This window comes from Panthera pardus, unplaced genomic scaffold (genome assembly GCF_024362965.1).
Source record: "Panthera pardus isolate Hobbes unplaced genomic scaffold, ASM2436296v1 HiC_scaffold_8, whole genome shotgun sequence".
In the NCBI taxonomy this organism is placed as follows: domain Eukaryota; kingdom Metazoa; phylum Chordata; class Mammalia; order Carnivora; family Felidae; genus Panthera; species Panthera pardus.
Window position 1 is genome coordinate 35,252,030 of NW_026527013.1, and position 23,865 is coordinate 35,275,894.

Consider the following 23,865-nt stretch of genomic DNA (forward strand, 5'->3'; position numbering starts at 1 on the left):
ACTTTTCCTCACAAGGAACTTTATGATTTCTTTTTGCACAGGAATTTAAAGTAGCTTTTAAAAATACACAAGGCTCAGAATAATTCCTTAAATATTTGAGGAAGTTGGGCACGAGGTCAGAAAACTATTACATCCTGGGGTTAAATTAGATCATGGAAATGTAAACCTTATAGTCTGGTACGGTGGCTGCACAGGAGCCATAAACTTGGCACTGAACCTGTTGTTTCAAGCAAAGAGAACTATTCAAGCATTTCCTTAGATTGGCTATCGCCAAAACATGAATACCATCTAGGGGTTCATGTGGACATTTTACCAGCCCAGAAAGACTTTCTGGTATGGAATGGATCCCGTGTCCTAGAGTGGGCGACTCTTTGATAGCCCTCATTGAAAGCCCTCATTGAAAGTAGTTGATCAAAAAAAAAAAAAGAAAAAAGAAAAAAAAGAAAGTAGTTGATCACTTGAGACCAGTTGCCAAGGTAATTAAAGATCACATTATTTCAGCCTGAGTGTTCATTTCTTCTTGGACTTGGGGTATGTATTTGTGCACAGTGTGTGTGTGTATGATGTGGGGGAATGTCTCAGATCTTTCTGAGAATTTAACGAAAGCTATGGACTCTGTGCCCTAAGTATGTCCACCCATAATTTGGCACACAGTATCAGGGCATCAAGGAGTTTCTGAAGACCAAGCCAAAATCATTCCCCTCTCATTATAATATTACGAAAACAGGAAAAGGAGGCTTACTGTCATAGGCTCTGATTAAAAAAAAAATTAACATGCAAATATTATTTGGCCAGTTATTAATAGAACCATATACTTTGAAAATTAAGATCTTCTATGGAAAGGTAAGTAAGCAAGACACTGGCATCTCTAACAGTATGTTAACAGGTTGGACAAGCCAACTCTCATATTGCACCTAAGTCCATTGCCATTTATATCTATACTGTCTAGGTGTCTGCTTTTTCTTTTTATTTTATTCACTTTTATATTTTTAAGCAACCTGGAGAAGATTTCTGTGACAGTGTGATATCTGCTTGTCAGTATGATTTCATATCCCAGGAAACGGAATTAACTAGCTAACTAATAGAATAGAATGGAATACAGTTTAACAAAATCCCTCTAGTTTAGCCAAAATTGAAACTCAAATCTCAGAAAGTTCTGTCATGACAGTAAAGAAAAGAACACCAATATAGATGGATAAATCTCTTAATTGCAAAGCATCAGTTTTTAACCCTCAGGTTTGGCATCATTAGCAGGATTTCAAATAATTTCACCGACGGGGACTCATTTGACCAAGTCTACATTTATACACCTCACTTGTCTAAATAAAATCAAATGAATCTGAGTAAAAATGCTCATTGCGACATGGTATAACTTTACCCGTTATTTTTCAGCAGTTCATTTTCTCGTTGCTCTTGTTTTTCCATTTTCTTCCCCTTGGCATTCAAAACCCGTGTTGGAAGACAAAAAAGCAGATCATGGAGGAGTCATTAGTTACCATAAAAGACAAGCAAGGTCTCTGTGTGGGGCACACAAGTCTTTGGTACTCAAGTGTGGTACTGAGTTAACAAACTATAAATGCCTGCTTCTGTTTTAGAGCCCCACAATGGCAGTGCCCAGTAGGAGAGAAAAGTATATTTTCTAAAAGAACATAATTCTATTTAGTGTAAATCTCTCTTCAGGTACACTTGCATAAGTACTTGTTATATGTAAGTGGCTCTTTTGATATACAGTGGGTGTGTTTCTTGAAAGTTCAGTACCCATGAGACGTTTTTAACTCGAGCCCTGTTTTTCCAGATAATTTGAGAAGATGTTCAGAAAAGAAAACTTTTAATTGGTGACTTGCTAGTGGGCTGATCATTGCTTAAGAGAATCATACACTACACTCAAATAAATATATCATTAACGGCTACTAGGTCGGGAATATTTGCTGGGGTTGCCCATGTGTGAAGCAGCATGCGGCAAATCATTGCCCAAGATTCAAGGTCTCTTCCCTCAAGACTGTTCATTTGGGCATGTACTTGGGGCACAGTTAAGTGTTCTGTCCCTTGGTATATTGAAATGTCATGGTTTCATCTTCCCAATCTTTAATTTGCTTATTAGAGCATAGAGTACAAATAGCATGTGTGGCATAGACAAGGATTAAATGAATTGATATACGTAACACACATGGAATACTTCTGTACATAGATGGCACTCACCACAGCTGGCAATTGTGAAGATCATATGTTTCCTCTCTGGCAAACATATGATGGCAATATCGTAGATTTCTCTTCGTACCTCCATTCAGTTCTAGCTACTCTGAAGGATAGCATCCTATCTTTCTGATGGATCCCAATTTTGCACACCTGCTTTCACAAGTTTTTTGGGTTTTTTTTTTTTTTTTGGTTTTGTTTGTCTGTTTGTTTGGTAGTCAACTGTAATAGTTAACTGTAACTGTAATTGTCGTTGCAAATGTGATGGGTCGTTCCTATGATGTTCTGGGATCCTACCTAAAATGCCTCCAGGATCTCTCTACTCTTGTGCCTCCAAACTTTTTCCAGATCTATGAACAGTTCTTACTATGCTGGGAAGGTAACGCCCACAGCAAATCTCAACTGCTCCAGGATGAGAGTCTATATAGAAATTTTCCAACCTCTCCACTTTTGGAGAGACCCATTCTGAAACATATTCTACAAGGTTCTCAGTTCCAGGTAGGAATGAGCCTAGTTTCTCATACCCGTCTCCAGTAAAATAATGCAGCTTAATTGGCATTTTCTGTCCCCATTCTTCCTGCTTCCTGGGATCATGTCTCAAATAAATTACCTGAGACTTTGTCTCGGGCTGTTTGATGGCAGAATCCAACTTGACATGCAGAATATAGCTTATATTTTCACTCAGGCCGTCTCAACTGTAGTCTCCAAAAGTGGTGAAAATTCATCCCCTTATTTTCTTGTGCGCTGCAGTAACAAGGAGAAAAACTGGGGAATCTAATTTTATTTATATAGAAAATCCATAAACTTAAATACCTTTTCTTGAAATTTTTTATGAAGCTCCACATAATAAGTGAATTATCATTAATAAACACGTAGATATGTGAAAGATGCTTACTTCTTAATCTTATTAATCTTTCTTTCAAAGCAAAAGCCATATTTATAATTTTAATTATATCCTCACTTGTCTCTTTGCCAGGTTTGGGAGAGATATTGAGGCAGCTGTGACTTATGACCAATGAGTAATTTCATGTTGAAGCTGTGAATGAACAGAATCTATGGGAGAAATATAAATTGAAGGAAAGGAAAAGAAGATACATTTTCATCCTGTGGCCAGGTTGATTGATCTATCACCCCAACCATGACTTCTGCTGTTCACCATTTGGCCAATTGAACTGAGCAGTAATAGAGCATATCTTGATTTAGGGCTAGACAGTTCAAATCTCAGCTAAGCCTCCTCTACAAAATCAGTTTGTGTTGTTCTGTAGGCATTTTTACATATCCTGTGTCTGTCGTTCTGCCTATCTTTGGCTATTATGAATGCTTTATTTAACTTTTTCCTTGGAGGGGTATGCATGAGATTGGTAGTTATTTTTCAACAAGAAAATCAATTAAGATAAGGACTCATGCAACCTGATCCTCCCTTTATGGAAACTTCCATGCAACAATAATCCCTGAAGGGATGAATCTTAACCAATATGGCTTTCATCGTGCAAACTAACAGCTTGTAGATTGGATTCAGCTGGAAGATTTGTTGGTTCGGCCTGCTCAATGATGGTGATGATTTTAATTTTAATTACTTGTCATTTAAAAATCAAGGCGGTTTTTTTATGCCTATTTTATTTTTAGCTTAGTTTCAGGAGTTAATGGTGTTATATTAGTTTCAGGTGTACAATATACTGATTCAACAGTCCCATTTATTACTTAGTGCTCTTCAAGATGAGTGTACTCCTAATCCCCTTCACCCATTTCAACCATCTGCACCATGCACCTCCCCTCTGGTAATCATCAGGTTAAATATCAAGGTGTTTTAAACAAAAATGAATATTTAGAGCTTGTAAAGCATTGGGAACTCTAGCAAATCCAAGTCTCTGTGTCTAGTATGGACACATAGGCTGCAGCTCAGTATCAAATATCCTTCATTTTGAGGTCATCATGCGCCTCCCCCATCCCTGCCCCCCGCCAATACATGACCACTTCTTGGTCCTTGACTTTGTTTCCTTTGTTCATTTGCTTCACTCATTTATGCTACCAGCCTATTCTTTGTAAGTTTTGAATTTGGGTCAAAGTTCTTATAACAGAGAGAACACAAATTAAAATAACTTCCCTTTTTTTTTTCTTTTTATTTTATTATTTTTTTTTAACGTTTATTTATTTTTGAGACAGAGAGAGAGCATGAACGGGGGAGAGCAGAGAGAGAGGGAGACACAGAATCGGAAGCAGGCCCCAGGCTCTGGGCCATCAGCCCAGAGCCCGACATGGGGCTCGAACTCACGGACCATGAGATCGTGACCTGAGCCGAAGTCGGACACCCAACCGACTGAGCCACCCAGGTGCCCCTTCCCTTTTTTTTTTTTAAGCCAAAATAAATCTAGGCTACAATGGTACAGTTTAAATCAGCAAATTCTCCAGCTTACTAGGGCCTTCACGATTTGGTCCAAACTCCCTTAACTTAGTGATATGGACGCTGAAAAACAGAAGTTAATTTCTACCTTAGGGTCACATAGCTAATGATAGAGTATGTCAGCATTCCATTGGTCTAGATAAGACTTTGAGGATGCTTCACTTTTTCTCTTGCAGCAGAAAGGCTATGTCTTTCTCCAGGATTCTGGTTATTTAAAAAGACTTCATTTTTTAAGTCAAGGTCTTTAAAAAAACAATTACAAAATAAAAATGTCTTTCAAACAGTCAAGAAATAAAACCATTATGTTTTGAAGCAGTCTGGGTAGATGTTATGAGCGTCTTGTCAAGATGATAGATCAATAGGAAGGTGAGAGCACACGCTGAGTGAAAAAAGAATGTGATAATAGAAATCAAATGCTCTGTAAAGGTTGGATGTATTATTCCTTCTAAATATTACTTTTTGGTCATTATTAACCCTAGTATTTTGTTTCATTCTTCACATTTGAAATTTCTTCCACTGTAAGGTTTAGGCTTTATATAAAAAGATACATATATTCTAATCTATTTTAGGACCTTCTTAAAGGTCATTGTGGGAATGATCTGAGAGCCTTAACAGGACATATGTATTAGAGTCCTCATTAGCTACTCAAGCAAAAACTCTTAAAATTCAAAGAATTCTGGGTTGGTATTAGGATGGAGGAAAGAGACCTTTTTCTCTTTTAAAAGCAATCCAAGAATTCAAAACTCCAGTGGATGGCCTACAGAGCCCATTAAAAATTTCAAGATGTGACATGGCCTTGATTGCTGAATTGGCTGTGCATGGAGGTGACAAGAGGGAAGGTAGTGCTGCTCAGAGGTAATATAACTCATATTAAATAAGAGTTGTCCTCTAAGAATGCCAAGCTCTCAAGGCACCAGGTAACTTAGGTCTCTTAGTTATATATTCATTTTCTGTGGACTAACCCACATGCTCCTGCCCTCTCCAAAAAAACCCTGGGTCATATGTAATACATACTAGGTGATATCTACTTTTATTTTTTTTCAATTTTTTATTTAGATTCTGGTTAGTTAGTATACAGTGAAATATTGGTTTCAGGAGTAGAATTCAGTGATTCATCACTTACATACAACACCCAGTTTGTATTTACTTGCCCTCCTTAATACCCATCACCCATCTAGCCAATCTCCCACCCGCCTCCCTCCATCAATCCTGTTTGTTCTCTTTAAGAGTTGTTCATGGTTTGTTTCCCTCTCTCTCCCCCTTCGTATGTTCATCTATTTTGTTTCTTAAATTCCATACATGAGTGAAATCTTATGGTATTTATCTTTCTCTGACTGACGTATTTCCCTTAGCATAATATACTCTAGCTCCCTCCACATCATTGCAAATGGCAAAATTTCATTCTTTTTGATGGCTAAGTAGTATGCCAGTGTGTGTGTGTGTGTGTGTGTGTGTGTGTGTGTATCTCATATCTTCTTCATCCATTCATCAGTCATTGGATATTTGGGCTCTCTCCATAGCTTGGCTATTGTTGATAATGCTGCTATAAACATTGGGGTGCATGTACCTCTTTGAATCTGTATTTTTCTATCCTTTGGCTAAATACCTAATAGTGCAATTGCTGGATCATAGGGTAGTTCTATTTTTAACTTTTTGAGGAAGCTTCATACTGTTCTCTAGAGTGGTTGCACTATTTTGCATTCCCATCAACAGTATACGAGGGTTTCCCTTTCTCCACATCCTCACCAACACCTGATCTTTCTTGTGTTGTTAATTTTTCATATCAACTTTTAAATACATGCTTCACATTATTTCAATAATGTCATAACTGGTCTCTCTGCTTCTACCTGTCACCTCTTAGAGCCTATTCCCAACCCATGAACACAGTATCCTGCTAAAATAGAGGTCATATCATGTCACTCCTCTGCTTTGACCTTGTAATAGCTTGTATCTTAACTCAGAACAAAGATCTAAGTCATTATGATGCTCCACAACCATGCTTCTCAAAGATGGTCCCTGGACCAAAAATATCGGCTTCAGAAATGTGTTAGACATGCATATTCTTAGGCTTGACCCCAGATCTACTTATTCAGAAAGTCTGGGGGTCTAGGGGTGGGCCCAGCAATCTATGTTTTAACAAGTCCATCAGGTAATTATGATACCCAGCTAAAGTTTGAGCACTACTGTGCTACAAGACTCTATGGTATTTAGATCTCATTACCCTTGGATTTCATTGACTATACCCCCTCTCCTCACCCTACCCCAGCCACTGTGGCCTCCTCGTAGCCACATGAATATACTAAGTCTGCTCCTACTGCTTTGCCTTTGAAGTTTTTGTTCCCTTTCCCCCAGATAGCCACACATGTGGCTTGATCACCAACTTCAAGTCTTTTCTTAGATGTCATCCTCACAGTTGAGGGATTCTCCCAGCCCCTCCACTATGTTAGTTTCCTAGGGCTTCCATTACAAAGTGCACACTAGCATGACCTCATCTTAACTAATGACATCTGCAAAGACTATTTCTAAATCATGTCACATTCTGAAATACTGGAGGTTAGGACTTCAGTGTACCTTTGTGATGGGCTGTAATGGAACCCATAAGCACCCTATCCATTAAAAATTGCACCCTGCCCTCATCACTGCCTATCCCACTGCTGTTCTTTGTTTCTTTTCTTGCTGTTTATCACCTCCTAATACACCCTGTGTTTTAGTTGTCTGTTTGGCTCACTACTGGCTCCCTCCTTTGGAATTTAAGTTCTACAAGGTCAAGGATTCTTGTCTGGTTGGTTTGCATCCTCAGAGTATCCACAGCTCTTATACCTGGCACACAGTAGGAACTCAAAAAATATTTTTTTGTATGAATGAAAATCATAGACTATTAAATTTAATTTTTAAGAAGTCTGATGATTTATCTTTAATTTAAAGCACAAAAAAGCAATCTCTGGTTCCCCCCACCCCTTTATCCCTTGGAGGCTAGGTATGGAGAAAATAGTATCAAACTATCATGAGAGGAAATTCATTCTGAAACTAATGGTAAGCTTGTGGGTGGACACAGATTTTTCAATAAGGGGGAAATATCCAAGGGAAGCTTTGGGGTGGAGATTTTGTTAGGTTAATAAATAAACTGGCAATCACAAACCAGGCAATGGACAGGTATCTGTAGTATAATTGGTGAAAGCAAGACATAGAGTGAAAGTCTCCTACACTGAGGTCTCTTGAAGTCACGAAGCCTCTGTTCATTCATTCACTCATTCATTCCTTCAACAAATACTTGAATATCTAAGCGCCAATCTCTGGGCTCCAAGCATGGCTATAAGACTGGATCTCGGAACTTCTGGAAACTGCCCTGTGGTATGGGATCAAACATAAGGGAGAGTATAGTTATACACGTTAGCCTTTTTTATGGGGCAAAGCTTGCATGAACTCTCTTTGTCTCCGCCCCAAAGAAAATCAGTTTCCCTCCACCTGGTCTAGGCACAAAATAATACAGGTGTTTAGTGGCCCGGTGGGAATTCACCAAAATGGAAGCCTGGATTGGAATTTCAAAGATAACACTGCTCTTTTCAGGCCTTATTATTAAACTCATTGCTGAAGCATTCCCTTTGAGCAATGCATTTAAGTGCAGGAGCTGATTAGTGAAGTATGTTAACACGTGAGGCTGTAACCTTACACCTACGTTTGCATTTCTGCTCTGCTGTGTATGAGCCATTAACTTTGGAAAAGCTACCTAACCTGAGTCTCTGTTTTCTCATCTATCAAATGGATCTCACAGTTGTGTGAGATTAATACAGATAAAGACTTTAAGCATTTAGTACAATGACTGGTCCACCTTAAGCACTCAGTATAAAGGAAAACACAAATCCAGGTGTGGAATTATTTAAGTTTGGAGCATCTCTGCTTCTCTTTGGTGGCATGTGGAAATAAAATGGGGCCATAAAAGCACATTGAGGCAGAGACCTGAAAATGAGAAACACCCGTACAAAACAAAAGATGGACAGTGGTGTCAGGAATGACACAGAAAATTATAAACTTCTCCTAGATTTCATTTTTAGGAGACCATCTGAATTCAATCCGTCATATGAGTTTGGGATGACAAATTTAAGGCAAATTTCATAAAACACTACAGGGAAGTGAACCATAATATCAAAGCACGAGGATTCATCCTGGTATTGTTAAAATTAAGCAGAATGGCTTTGGAGCCTTTCTCTTTAGCAGCTTGCTTAACCATGTTGCTTATAAAAGGCAGCAGTGAATTGAAACTGAACAGTAAACTGTGCTCTCACCATCTGTCTTAAAAGGAATATGACATAGGAGTGACTGTCATTCACACTGTTTGTAAGGCAAAACCACTTCTACGTTTTTCCAGCCTTGAGTTGAACACCCTATACAGAGTTGGAACCAGACAATTAAAAATGCCTCCGAAGGTTATTTCCAGGGCTTACATTTCAATAGGAATTCTTCAACAATGATGTTTAAGCTGTTCAATGATAATTCACGTTACTTTATTAGATTGGGCTAATTAAAACACTGAAGATAACCCACCCTCTGCCATTCTCTCCTGTCCTGTTTTCCCTTCTAATTTCCTCTAAGTGATCATTGAAATTTGGATAGGCTGTGGAGGTGACCTGACCAGTCACTAAATAACCACCATGGTCTTTGCTTTGTTAACCTGGCAGCTTTTAGAAAAACCACATTGGTAGCCACAATCTGGTTTGAGCCTAAGAATAATAGCATTGCTTTGAAAATTCAGTACCTAGACAAGCAAAGTATCCTTTTTTAGAGCAATTAGGTCAGTATTCTAGAGACGGAGACAGGGAATGAATGAAAAGCCCAAGGACCCTCCATACTTCTTCACTAGATTCTCCAGCATGCTGTCCCGATAGTTTGCTGGCCCACTTCTGACTAAACATAGAGATCTTTTCTTGCAGGTAAAGCATTTGATATACATTTTTCCTTTCTGGAAACGTGAGCAGTGGCCTTTTTAGGTCAAATATATAGGTCTACATTATGGATGGCCCACAGTGCCTGCTTTTGTAAACTGATTGCTGTTCTGTCCTTGCTTACCCCAGAGCAGAGAAGATGTTCAATCTAAACAGGCATATTTCTGCTAAATGACCTTTGCTCAGCCTTGTGTTCATTATAACTTCACAACATGTCTACAGAATTGGATTAAACTAGGTTCAGTGTCTATTTGGTAATTCCTTGCGCAGCCGATTTTTTTTTTTTAATTTAAAGCAATACTGAAGAACTCTGCTTTACTGCCAATAGCAGGGGGACTGTTTTATGAGGAGACATAATTTGACTTAGAATATTCCCCCTTCTTCTAACAGTGTGCTGTATTTTAATAGCGTTCCCATATATTATGCAAACGAAATGTTTTACAGACTTGTCACAGATGGCAGTTCGAAGTGACTATTGGACGATCACTCCATACCACCCTCTTCTTCAAAACAACAAGCTTGATTTGTCTCCCCGTGGTCCCTAAGTTGAGGAGCATAAGCCACAGAATTAAGAATAAATTCTGAAGAGTTAAGCAGGGGTGGAAAACAGAGTGTTCTTTAAAGAATGACTAGGGAAAAATGCGTTCCGGTGTGGTTCCTGAAGGAGAGAATTTCATGCCTCCACTAATAAGAATTATTATTTTTCACTATATATCATGCATTGTGCTGGGAGAAAGATGGGAGGAGGGGAAGCGAAGTGCTTGAGAGCTCCGGGGGCTGTTGATTTCCCACAAAGTTGAGTGCTTCTCATTAGCAAAACTGTGGGTCACATGTTCTCATTCTAGGCTTCTCTTTTAGGCTTTCCAGAGCAATTTTGGAGCACCTCCAAATGGTGCGTTTTGTGGCATCCATTTTTTTGGCTACAGGTGCCTTTCAAAACTCTGTGTGCAAGCAACTCATGGCCCTCTGACCTCTATTTCCTGAAAGCAAAGTCTTCCCCCCATTTAAAACAAAAATTGCTCCCGTTTCTAAATCTGGTCACCATGAACATTTCCACGGAGTTCAGCTTATCTATTGAATGAGTCACACTTTGTGACTGCGACGTGGCTGAAAGAAATCCAGTTAAACTAACTCAAGTAGAAATGGGGGCTGTGGACAGAACATGGAAATTTCATAGATCTCAGGGATAGGAAATACTGTAATGTCAGGGCCTCATGGAAAATGAAACTGGAAAGTGAGTCTGGATCTAAACAGCTCTGGGAGACTCAGTAGTCAGAACAGAAAATTAATAGACTTCATTCAAATTTGTCATCATTATGCTTTGGCAGTCTTTTATGTGTCCTTAATTTTTGGCCTTGCCACCAACCTATCATGTTTCACAGTCCCAAATCCAAATTTCTTGGAAGCCAATATGTTGGCCTGACTCACCTTTTCTCTTCATTTCCAGATCCGTGGCCAAATTATGGTTGAGGCTTATTTGAGTTAGGTGTTTTATTTTCCTGATCCAATCAGATGTGGATGGATTGGGGTACTCTGGAGGGGGAGAATACAGAAAAAGAGTCACATACTGTTGTAATATCAGAGGCTGTGGCCAGTAATAGGTAGTTTGGGAGAAGGGTGTGGGTATATCTTCTAACATAAAGTAGTCACTTTTGTTCCTAGGGACGCTTATGGAATAGACTAATTGTATTTCAGCAAAGGTAGAGTTGTTTGAAAAGGCAAGGTATTTTTCACTTACATCAAAAACATATTAAGTATGCATTTTTATTTTGCTCTGGGTCTGTTCCTTACAGCAATCAAAAAACAAGAGACTTGGTGTGCCTGGGTGGTTCAGTCAGTTGAGCGTCTAACTCTTGATTTTGGCTCAAGTCATGATCCCAGGGTTATTGGATGGAACCTGCATCCAGCTGTGCACTGAGCATGGAGCCTACTCGAGATTCTCTCTCTCTCCCTCTCTCTCTCTCTCCCTCCCTCTGCCACTCCTCCACTCACACTCTTTCTGCCATAAATAAATAAATAAATAGATAGATAGATAAAACTTCATACACGCATCCGGTGTGTGTGTGTGTGTGTGTGTGTGTGTGTGTGTGCTTGCATGTACATGTGCTTATATGCATGCACATACAATAAGAACAGAAGAGGAAATAGTATAAACTTTTAACGCCTAGAGAGACCTTACAGATTCTCCGACCCAACTCACACATTTCACAGATGAAGAAATCCAGACTCATAAAGTTTACATGGCTAGCTTAGGGGCACGCAGCTATTATAAGCAGCAGCGAAGAAATCCAGATCTCTTGAGTCCTCATTCAATGAGCTTTATAACCCAGATCTATTATTTTTTTTTGTCTCCAGAAAGGAAGTCTTTATTAATTTAAACAGGCCTAAACATATATCAAACCGTGTCAGTGCATGGTTTGCTTCTTACCTTTCTGGTCCTAGCTCAAAGGTCCCCACCACAATGGACTACCTGACCACTGTCTAAAGTCAGTCCCATTCTTCAACCCTCAGGTTTTCTAGTGTATCATTGTTTTCATAGCTTTATTTCATTTACCCCAGTCTTAAATCACCTCATGTATTTGTTTTCTCATTTTTCTCCTTCATTAAAATAGGAGATTCCACGAAGATAAAGACCATTTCTCTTCTTCGCACCTGTATCCCCAGGCCCTGCAATCCTACCCAGCATTGTAGGCACACATAAATAAGTCACAACTGTATACATTTAATAAATATAAATAATGAAAGAAAGAAATATTAGAGGGAAACACATAGACCCCTTTCAGAGCACATGTACTTCCTAATGATTGAGGTCACACAAAGTTTAATATCCCTACAATATTCCATTTTTCTAAAGGTCTCTACATATTTTTGTGTGCCACATAACAATTTCAATCGGAAACAAAACCTGGAATTCATAGCCAAGGGAGCCAGCAACATCTGACTCAGATGTGACTTTACCTGTGTGGGTGTATTACACATAAACTGTGAGTGTGTGCATGACAGAGTAACTTGGCTTAGAAAGGATGCACCCCAAATAATCTCTTTGTTTGTGAATGTTCCTCTGACTCTCTGACAGTAAGAACTGTTCATTCTTATTTCTGGCTCTTGGCAGCCTACAGATGCTTCCTGTTAGTGCTCCTGGCAGGTTACTGGTGGGGCCTGTTGTTTATTGCCCTATCTATCAAGTCCTATTTATTTTTAAAATAAACTTTAAGTATACTGTAAACTCCCTTCACAAACAGATTTTTCCTCCTCTTTTACACTTGACAAGCCTCTAAAAGGAATAGTAACTCTGTCTCATAAATATTTGAACCCGAACCTTTTAAGAAAGAATTATACTTAAGGCACTCAAGAACAGGAATAGTTTCAGTCTAAAATCTCCCTTACAACTACTCCTTCTCTCTCATTCACTCACTCTCTCCCTATTTCTCTCTCTCTCTTTCTCTCTTGATCACTGTTCTTTTCAAATTATATTACCTCATCCTGATTCTCTACTGACCTTCCCCCTCCTTAGTCATTCCACACTGAGTCCAATTCTCTAGTCAAAAATCACCCTCCATATCTTGCTTAAACATTGATTAAATATTGTAAATTTCCTTAACAAAAAGTTAAAGTGCTTACTATTTCCAAGCTCATTAGGCCTATATCTCTTTCTCAGTCCTCTGTCATGCAACCTATTATTCCTTTCATTGGTAAACTGTACTATTTTCCAGATGAAGCTGATGAGGGAAGATAACGATAAGGTACGACATAAAAGGGCTTGGAATTTAGAGTCCAACTGACTCAGTTCAATACAACCACTACTACTTGTTAGCTCTGACTTTGAAGAAGTCCCTTAACTTCTCTTACTGCGTTTCTTCATTGGAAAGGTGAGAACTAACAACACCTATCTGGGTAAACACTCCCGCCATTCTTTAAATATTTCCACATCTTCTCCTCCTGAGCTCATGGTTGTATTACATTCCACCAATGCTAGTCACAGCTCTACGTCTTCTTTTGGTTAATAAAATCTGAGAAGAAGTGATGTGTTTTATTCACGAATGGAAGCTTGTAGAGTCATTGTGTCATTTGCTATGGTCCCCTAGTTCAATGAGTCAAATATGGAAATGTGTGAAGAAGGAGCCTTTACCATCTGGGGTTTGGCTGTCAGCAATAAGCAGGGTCTTCTGCTGATACGCTTTGGAAATGGGGCATGAGATATTGGGATTGTTTGTTACTGCAGCAAAACTTATCCTATCCTGACTGATACATTTACTTTGCAAGGTTGTTTGGAGGATGAGTGACAATATACATAAAGTAGCAATGTAATATGCAATCAATGAATGGTAACTGCCATCATCAGTAACATTATTATCATCATTATTCCACTGTTATTTTGTTTGATTTATGTGTTCTTTCTAATTCTGTATTTTGGGTCCCCCCCATCATCTTATTGTGCTATAAATATGTATTTGTATTTCTGGCAATTCAGTGAATTGTAAGGTCTTTGAAAAGGACAAAGATACTTTATGTGTCCTTGTTCAGGCATTCTCAGTCAGGTATGGCATCTGCACCAATTAAACTCTAACATAGTACTCTAAAAGCAGATATAGACAATACATTAAAAAATGGGTGTATGTGTTTGGCAATAAAACTTAATTTACAAAAACAAGAGACAGACCTTAGTTGGCTGACCCCTGATTTGGACTATTCCTACTCCCCTCCCTCATTCTCCTTTTCCATTTTTCATTCATTTGTCTCTTTCTCATCTGGGTATGACTATATTCCCTGCTGCCACAGGCAGATTTTTTCCTCACTGTCGATGGAAATGGCACCAATAGCCACCAGTCTTTGTCATATGGGAAATAAATCTCTTTCTCCCTAGTGTTCTTCTTGGGTAATACGCCCGGGCTTAGAACAGTCTCTGTTGGCAGGGCATGGGAATTCCTGATTGGTCAGGCCTGAGTCCTATGACTACCCCTATGTTCGGAGAATAGTTGAGGCGCTGTGACTGATGAGCCTTTCAGTAGAACCAAGGTTAGGGATGGGAGAAGGAGTGGCGCTTGGTAGACACAACAGGATGCTCATTACAAGCCTCTTTCCTCCTCCAGATGTAGAGAAGCAGGGAAGAACCAAGTTCAGAGAACCATCCCTAACAGTCCCTTACTGTGTGGTACACTTGATACTATATACCCAGTCCCCATGCTTATTCCTCAAAGACCTCCTGCGTGGTCTGGAAACAAAAGCACTGGTTAGGGTTTCTGTTGGATCGTATGTGAGAAGCAGGAAAGAGAGCAACCAAGGAAGATCTTAAGTGTCTGTCATTAAGTACTTGGGTGAGTAGAGGCACCCTGTATTTGGATGGTTAAAAATCATTCCTCAAACTGTGGGGGGGGGGACAGCAGATGGGGACGCAGTAACATGGATAATCCCCAATTGGCTTGCAAGTATTTTTCTAATCTAAGAAAACTCACAAAACTTTATAAAAGGTAATAAACAAAGCAATAGGATGGTATATGAGTCAGGATTCTCTGGAAGCTCTCCAAATTCCTCTCTGCAACATGGGGGAACATCTGCAAATTCCTAATAGGAGATGCCATAATTAGGGGAAAAAAAACGTATTCCTATTATTCCTGGCCACATAAATTCTACCTAAAAGGCATTACTGGCTACTACAGATGCGTGTTGGGCACTCAAAAACTGAGTCAGTTTGGTACACCAATACCTCCTCTATTTTTACTTGGCTCAGAAAATTTAATGAAATTATACAAATCCCCGAAATCTAATATTTTTATGTGATAAGATTGTGTAAGAGGAGGGGGTGGAAGAGAAGTTTGGAAAATGTGGTGACAGATGGCAAGTGGGCTCAGGCACACAGTGTTCCTATATATAGGGGAGGGGACAATCTGGTTAATCAAGGGGGGGGAACATTTTTAAATTTAGATTCAAGTATTTTATATATTCAGCAACATAATTTACTGAAGCAGCCTAACTGGATAGAACTTTTAAATATTTTTTTTTTTTTTTTTGGTTGGGGGTGGGTTGCGTGATACATATTTTCTACAGTTTTACATATTCTTTCATGACGTCTACATTTAAAAATCAGATGGTGTCTACAGGCTTTGAGGGTGTCTTTAAAGAGAGTGCTGAGAATATCTATTTCTAGAGAGAGTTCCTTCCAAGGAAATTTAATGGGATTTTAAAAATTAGGGTCATCACAGCTAATTTAGCAACATTGGAAAATTAAAGTGAGTGCTCACAATGAAGATAACTTTCTACGTCAGTAGAATGAACAATGGATTGGCAATGAGGACACTTGTGATTAAGACCTAAATCTAGGTAAACATAAAGTGAGGTCCTTTGTGTCACTTTGCACAAGTCAGATCAGTGGTTTGGGTCTTAATCTTCTTATTTTTAAAATATGAGTTTGGGGGCGCCTGGGTGGCTCAGTCGGTTGAGCGGCCGACTTCGGCTCAGGTCACAATCTCGCGGTCCGTGAGTTCGAGCCCCGCGTTGGGCTCTGGGCTGATGGCTCGGAGCCTGGAGCCTGCTTCCGATTCTGTGTCTCCCTCTCTCTCTGCCCCTCCCCCGTTCATGCTCTGTCTCTCTCTGTCTCAAAAATAAAAAAAACAAAACAAAACAAAACAAAAAAACCCAAAAAATAAAATATGAGTTTGGATTTAAAAGTCTCTGGGGCATTTTTAGTTTTATGTTTCCATTGTTGTAAGCTGTCTATTAACGCTCTGTTAATTAGGATTGATTCTTTTGGTTGCACGTAACAGAAAGCCCTACTCAAACTGCCTCAAACTATCCCAGGGAAAGTCTAGTATGTGTTGTGTGGACTTGGATGGTTTGATTCAGCGAAGAATATTTTTACCATTAGGCACTTGGCTTTCCATGGCAGCAGCCTCGTGTTAAGGGTGGCAACCTCTTTAGAATGTCCACATGCCTTTAATGACTTTGAGTCAATGACCTGCTTCATTGTTCAGGTCTGGACAAAAAGAGAAAATCATTTCCTGAATCTTAGATGAATGAAGAACTGTTTTTATAAACCTGTCTTTGCGTATCATTGGCACCCATTGACTTCTTTGCTCATCTCTGACCGTGACCGGGGAATCCGACTGCCCTGAGCCATAGGAGAGACTCCTACAACCAGCATTTAGCCCAAGCAAAAGGGTTGTGGCTACTAACCGATTAAAAATCAAGAAGGGAGAATGTAGGTAAGCGGGAAACCATGAAGTTTACTAACCATTTAGTGCTTAGAAAATCTAAGGTTCACATAATCCTCACAGTTAAATAAGAGCTAAGAAAAAAACCCCCAAATTAACAAAATAGAAGTTTATATGGTAACTATTATCATATTAAGCACTTAATAAGCTTTCAATAAAAATGCAGGCATTGGGCTAACCTTAAAGCAGATAAACACAGAGAAGGCACTTCTTAGTTGGCAACTAATTAACAGAAATCGTGGGTATTTCTGGAGTTGCTATAGTGACCAGAGGCCTACTGCAGTAAGTTTTTGTTTCAGTACAGTGGTTTTCAAACTTGGCTGCAAATTGGAACCACTTAGGGAGCTTTGAAAGATACTGTCGCCTGGATCCCAGATCTAGAAATCTTGGCATGATTGATTTGGGGTGGAGGTCTGGACGTTTAGAGTTTTTAAAACTCCCCCAGGTTATTGTAATCCATAGTCAAGATTGGGGACCTCTGGTTTAGGGCATCTAAGTGGGGGCACGCAAAAATGCTTTCTACCCCCTTCAGTCACATCCAAGCTTCCCTTGAACTCCTTTTTATAATTCTCTTTTCCTCTTCTACTCTAAACTAGTAACTACTAGATTCCCCTCTCTAAGCTGGGACTCCCAGAGATACCACATGGTCCCCATTACGGTATGAAAAAACCTGAATGTGAGGGTGGAAACCAAGAGTGGGGAAGGCCTACTGTCAATATGGTGTGTTAGGAGAAAGGGACAAAAGGGTGGATGAGAGAAAACATGAAGTGGTGCAAAAAGCCTTTCTTCCTGGCACTAGGATGTGGTTGGTGATGCACATGTAGGCATTCTCAGACTCAGATTCCCACACAAACACCCATACACATACAGACACATCATCTGAAATTCTTCCCTGCCTCCTCCCTGTGCATCCCACTGCCAACCGCTTGCTCAGAATTTTGCTGCAAATTCGTAAAACCCCTAAAACATGAATAAATGAGAAATGGTTATGTTTATTCATTCACTCACCCTTTCATTTACTCATCTATTCTAGAACTGTTTACTGAGCACCTACTATGTGCCAGGTACATTGCCAAATGGTGAGTGAACAGTGGTAAACAAAACAGAAATGTATAGCATGTACCAAGGCCCTGAATCTGGAAAGTATTTGGAGTGTGTGAGATGGCACAATGATTATCTTGGTCACCCGTTCTGGAGTTCTAGTCCCTGTACCTTGGTCGTTGAGTGAATACTTGCTGAGTGAATGAATGCCTGAATGTATTACTGAGGGAAGACCACAGTGACTGGAGTATGGCGAGGGTAGAAGTGGGTAGGGAGGACTGGGATGATATTCACGTTGGAAATATGGGTATAAATGGCTTACGCTGGGCCTGCAGTCTATGGCTTGAAAACAAAATCTGACATATATTCTGTACATTGGAAAACGAGGGTGTATTTTTTTTTTTAACGTTTATTTTATTTTTGAGACAGAGAGAGACAGAGGATGAACGGGGGAGGGGCAGAGAGAGAGGGAGACATAGAATCGGAAGCAGGCTCCAGGCTCTGAGCCATCAGCCCAGAGCCCGACGTGGGGCTCGAACTCGCGGACCATGAGATCATGACCTGAGCTGAAGTCGGACGCTTAACTGACTGAGCCACCCAGGCGCCCCACGAGGGTGTATTTTCAAACAAGAAATGATAAGGACAGGCAAGGCATCTCTGAAACCAGAGGGATTCAAAAAGCGCCAAAGAATAGGATGTAAGAATGTTCCAGAAAGAGGGTACAGGATGTGCAAAAGCTGGGAGCCAAGAAAGGCATAAGAGGTTTGAAGAACAGAAAGGCACTATGTTTACCTGAAGATATAGAGATGAAAGATAGTCTAGTGGACAGACAAGTGAATAAGTAAATATGGCACGGAGCAGAGATGCTGGGGCGAATGCAGCAGGCACTGAATTGCATAGGGTTGCAGAGGAGGAGTGTCCAGTCTAGACTTGGGAAGCCAAGAAATACTCCATGGAGAATGTAGTACCAAAACCAAATCTACAAAAGTGGGTTGATTTACGAGGTGGAAGGGGAAGAAGAAAGGTACATAGAAATGGAAAGAGGATGGGCGCCTGGGTAGTTCAGTCGGTTGGGCTTCTGACTTCAGCTCAGGTCATGATCTCGCGGTCTGTGAGTTCGAGCCCCACGTTGGGCTCTGTGCTGACCACTCGAGCCTGGAGCCTGCTTCGGATTCTGTATCTCCCTCTCTCTCTGCCTCTCCCCCTCTCATGCTCTGTATCTCTCTCTGTCAAAAATAAATAAACATTTAAAAATAAAATAAAAAAAAAGAAATGGAAAGAGGAACAGGATGTTTCAAACAGAAAACGTTGAATGTACAGAAGCACGGAGATGTAACAAAGTATCTAAAAATTTAGAGCTAAATCTTAGTGACACATATAAATCAAATTTAATTTTAAGAGTTTATGGAGACTTAGAATTTCAGGCACCCTGGTGCACACCCTAACAATCTTTTGAATTAGGTATCAGTCAGGCAACTGGGGGAAGGTATTTGCATAGGATCTAATGGTGAGTTTGTGGTGTAGCTGAAATCCAGAGTTCATTCTCTTAGCTTTTCTATTATAGTGTGTTACTGACAAAGTCAAAAAATAAGGAAAAGGAAGGAGGCCCAAAGAATTATGGATTATACATATTATATTATATTATATTATATATGAACACACACACTTCTATTTTTCTGTATTGTTTCTATTTCTGGAAATTATCTTCCCCCATTATTAAAATTCAAACCAGAAGAAAGAGATAATCAGCCATATTGATAATATGACAAAGACCAGAAAGGAAATTGACTTGAAGAGAAGTTAGAGACAAACTTAAGGTGTCAAGAAAACTTAATGGAGTTTAAGCCCACACCAGCCAAAGGTGATTTATGATTGTCTATTGTAGTTTAACCATTGGTATCATGTAAGATCCTATAGAAAAAGAAAAACATTCCTGTTGTTAATTCTTGGGTCTTGCATAGCAGGAAATTTACTGGCACAGGAGTGAGATCAACTACAGTTTACAAGCAACAAATATTTAGGGAAAGGAAAATACTTTAGGTTGGTTATGTAGACTAAGGTCATCTTTAGAGGAATAAGTTAGTGACATTGGAAAATGTGATATATTTCAGAGAAAAAAAGCAAATCATAAAACATATTGTATATTAAAGTACAATTTTTAGAAAAGCAACAAAACCAAGTAGGGATGTTTGGAAAAGTTTATGTACACTTAAATGTAAGTACTGGTAACTTACATGTGATAAATTATAGTTGACTTTAAAAGTTTTCAATTTATTTATTTTTTATTTTTTAACGTTTATTTATTTTTGAGAGACAGAGACAGAGTATGAGAGGGGGAGGGGCAGAGAGCGAGGGAGACACAATATCCAAAGCAGGCTCCAGGCTCTGAGCTGTCGGCCCAGAGTCCAACAAGGGGCTCGAACCCACAACTGCGAGATCATGACCTGAGCATTTCAGGTGCCACAAAAGTGGCAAATAGAAATATTTATTTATCTATTTTTATTTTACTTTATTTATTTTATTTTAATTTTTTTAATGTTTACTTATTTTTGAGAGAGAGATACAGAGTGCGAATGGGGGAGGGGCTGAGAGAGAGGGGACATGCAGAATCCGAAGCAGGCTCCAGGCTCTGAGCTGTCAGCACAGAGCCTGATGCGGGGCTCGAACCCATGAACCACGAGATCATCACCTGAGCCAAAGTTGGATGCTTAACCACCTGACCCACCCACTGGCCCCAAAAGTTTACTATTTAGATCTTTAGTTTTCTACCTTTTAAAATATGAATATATTACTTTCATTAAAAAAAAAAATCACTTATGCTTGGCCAAGTCACCAAACCAGGGCTTAATACCTCACCTAATATCAGTTTTAACCTTTCCCAGAAATGTGGTCTTAACTGAGTCCGGAATTTTCTGGTCAGCACCAAAGAGGTAGTCTGTCAAAGGACACTTCTCCATCCCCACCCCCAAGGAAAATGAGGTAATTTACCTAATAAGACCCCCTGCACTTCCGCAAAGAGAATATGACCTTGCCAGAAACACTCTTTCCTTTTCTTTTGTGAACAACTTCTTTGCCCCACCTTCTTTCTTACAAAATCTTCCATTTTGGACATCTCCTTGGAGCTCCCCTCCGAATCACTTAATAAAACCAATTAGATGTTCAAATTTTTTGTTGTTTAACACTTTATATGTAGGAAAAAAAAATCAAAGTACGTCAGTTCTAAAAATACATATGAAACCATTATTAGCTTTAGTCAACACAATGGTCTATCTTCAATATTCATTTCCTCTTTATCATTATTGTCCTAATTTTCCCTTAAGTACCACACTCACCTCACTCCATGCAACTCTTCTGGCAGAAACTGATTTCTTTCTTGATTTGGGCTTGGAGAGTGTGGTGTGGCTCTAAGCCTAGCAATATGATCTTTTTTCCCTTGGCCAAGCAAGGTACCTGGCTCAAGTCATTGATTACCAGGAGCAGTAAGTGACCCAAGTTAATTTAAAGCCATACGAGAAGTGGTTTGCTAGTGGAAGCTGAAAAAGAAACTTCCTTGCTCATCTGACAGAAATCAAAACAGTTCTTTCTGTTGCCATTATGTGGATGAAGAAGCTCATAACTGAGACAGCTGTGGGCAGCTATGCTTGATCCATTGTGGAGAGCCTGCCATAGGATGCACTACTGGAAAGACAAGAGAGAGAGTTGAAAATGAGTTAGGTCCTTGAAGTCTTGGTGGAATTACTGAATCAAAGCCACGGAGTTTAGGAGGTGAGCCCCACCTGTGAACTCTCAACCTTTAAGAAATCATTCATTTCTGGGACACCTGGGTGGCTCAGTGGATTAAGTGTCCAACTTCCACTCAGGATCTCATGGTTCATGAATTCGAGCACCGCGGCAGTCTCTCTGTTGACAGCTTGGAGCCTGCTTTGGATTCTGTGTCTCCCTCTTTTTCTCTGCCTCTCCCCCACTCAGTCTCTGTCTCTCTCAAAAATAAACGTAACAAAAAAAAATTATAAAAAAGAAATCATTCATCTTCTTTATTATGCATCGTAGCTTGAATTGTTGTTGTTGTTTTCCATTAACTGAAACCAAGCATATCTTATTTCCTTCTTTCTTTGTTATCCTGGTCCTGAAAGGTTACTATCAGGTAATTCAAGGTCTTCCAGTTTAATAGAAAATTGTTTGATGTTACTGGTTTTATTTTCCTTGACCTAGCTGGCACATTCCAGAACTGTGTTATCCAATACAGTATCCACTAACCATATGTGTCTACTTAAATTGAAATTAATTAAGATTAAATTAAATTAAAAATGCATTGCCTCGGTTGTACCGGCCACATTTCAAGTCCTTAATAGCCACATGTGGATAGTGGCTGCCATCTTGGCTGGCACAGACATAGAACAATTCCAGCATTACAGAGAGTGCTACTGGATAGTGCCTACTAAGAGAGAAAGAGAGACAGTAGATGGTTAGAAAACTTGTGTTCTAACATCACCCAGGCCACTAAACTCACTATATTCCCTTCGGTAAGTAAGCTTCTTCCCTTTGTTACATCTTTTTATTTCCTCTAGAGCAGAGAGGTTGGACTAGGAGGTTTTGGAGGGTGGAGGGATCTCTTCTAGTTTCAATATGATGAAATTCTAAGTGCTTTCTTTTGATTTTTAACATTTGTAGACTTTTCTTTATTCTTCAGGGGTCAGCTGTGCGCTCTGTCATGAGATCATACTTAGAGATCAAATGCTGAGAACGAGGACTGAAAATTCAGGGCAGTTTCATTTCTTTTTTTCTAGCAAAAAAAGGAAAAGAAAAAAAAAAATCCAACACAGATTTAGTGGCAGGTAAGTATGGGTTTAAACAGCGTATGGGCCAATTTCCTTGACTAAGTGTCATAGCAGTTGACTAACACAAATCAAGGCAGTCATCCTGAATATGTGTCACTTTGTAAAAGCATGCTATTGGCTACCAAGAGAACTAGCAAAAGGTATTGGGGAAGGCACACCATCTACTTATTTAGAGAAAAACAGTTTGTTGTGTATGCTGTCATGATAGTGAACTCATATTTTACTTTTGATTGACTTATTATTATTCATTTGTTTATGCAAACAGTTGAGTGTATACTATAGGCCAGGTACTACATACATGCTCAATTCTGAAGATACAGTGGTAAATAAGATACTGGTTTTCCTTGCTCTCATGGTGACTCTAGGAAAGAGATAAAGCAGATAACAAGCAAGTAATACCAAAAACAGTTATTTACAATGGTGGTTAAGGCTACAGAGATGATACCCTGAGGGCTGCAGGAGCATGTAGCAGAGGGACTGGATCTCTTTTGGAGCAAAAGGCTACCAGGAGGAAGTTTCCCTGTCCCATTCAGGGACCCAAGAGCAAACTGTAGCACGAGTCAAGAGTGAGAGTGCTGTAAGATGAGGCCGGAGATGTAGACCGGGGTAGTGATACAGAGCCTTCTCAACCATGGTCATGAATATGGGCTTTATTTTAGGCTCAATGGAAAACTACCAAAAGGTTTTTAAATACAAGAATGGAATGATCAACATGCATCTCAAACACATTGCCTCTTACTGCAGAGTGGGGACTGATAGGTGGGAGGAGCACATATATTAGGAAAGTATTATCATAGTTGATGAAAGATGATGGTTGCCTAAACAAGGGTTGGAATGGAGAGGGAGAGAATGGATAGATTTAAGGCATAGACAGAAAGTCAAAGTAATAGGAAATGACACAATGTGGAAGTTCATAGAGAGGGAGATGGGAAAGACAGTCTTCATTTTTGGCTTGAACCATTCATTGGGATTAGGCAACAATGATGATGAATACAACTATGGATGTGTGAGTTTTATGAACCAAAGAAATCATTACTGTTTTTATAATTATCATCAAAGCAGTAATTTTCATGACCTTTATGTGCTTATATGTTCATATTCTTGTAATAAAGAGGCCACTTGGTCTCTAACTCACTAGTTTATTTATTACTTTGATCATAGAGAAGAAAGTGAAGCTGTTGTTTCAACTTTCTCTCTGTTCTAAAAGAAAAATAAAGAGACGAGAAGTAGAAGAACAAAAGAAA

The 23,865-nt window shown here is 39.4% G+C and overlaps 1 long non-coding RNA gene across 3 annotated transcripts in view; it reads right to left on the reverse strand.

Moving 5' to 3' along the window:
* Positions 1–491: 491 nt before the first annotated feature.
* Positions 492–23,865, reverse strand: part of LOC109279036 (uncharacterized) — a 32,938-nt gene continuing 9,564 nt past the window's right edge. Inside the window, exons 1-4 of one of the 3 annotated variants that reach the window (XR_008420567.1) lie at positions 21,560–23,209; positions 21,116–21,461; positions 10,963–11,067; positions 492–2,937 (exon numbers count right to left, since the gene is read on the reverse strand). This is a non-coding gene — a long non-coding RNA (uncharacterized LOC109279036). Of the gene's footprint in view, positions 2,938–7,092; positions 7,941–10,962; positions 11,068–21,115; positions 21,462–21,559; positions 23,210–23,865 lie in introns of those variants that run through there. The other 2 variants (XR_002085965.2, XR_008420566.1) reach the window with 2 other exon arrangements.